Genomic DNA, 676 nt, shown 5'->3' on the forward strand with positions numbered 1-676 from the left:
GGGAACATTGCAACCTTTAGCAAACGTTACGGGAACGTTGCAACCTTTAGAGAATGTTAGGGGAACGTTCCCTTAGCGTTGCAACCTTTAGCAAACGTTACGGAACGTTCCCTTAACATCGCAACCTTTGTAGAACGTTAGGGGAACGTTTGCTGTAACCATAAACAAACTTTCCCAGAACGTTAAGAAAAGATTAGATTTGCCTAACCTTTAAATAAACTAACACCCATACCATTCGTGTGTATGTATGTACTGTATACACACACACACACACACACACACACACATACAAAAGTTATATTAATAGGAATGAATGAACAGGCAAACTTGATGGCATTTCAAAACTTTGATATTCAAACTGCATAAACACATCAACTTTGTTTTTAATAACCGCATATACACATCAAATTTCTTTTTGATTAATGCATAGACACATTTATTATGTCATCATTACTATTCATTATGTCATCATCATAATTCATTATGACATCAAATTTCTTTTTGATTAATGCATATACACATCAACTTTCTTTTTTAATAATGCATGAACACATCAACTTTCTTTTTAATAAATGCATACACACATCAACTTTCTTTTAGATTAATTAATATACTCATCAACTTAATTTTTGATTTATGCAAATACACATCAACTTTCTTTTATATTAATGCATAT

Source organism: Etheostoma cragini, unplaced genomic scaffold (assembly GCF_013103735.1).
Source record: "Etheostoma cragini isolate CJK2018 unplaced genomic scaffold, CSU_Ecrag_1.0 ScbMSFa_2964, whole genome shotgun sequence".
NCBI classification, from domain to species: Eukaryota; Metazoa; Chordata; class Actinopteri; order Perciformes; family Percidae; genus Etheostoma; species Etheostoma cragini.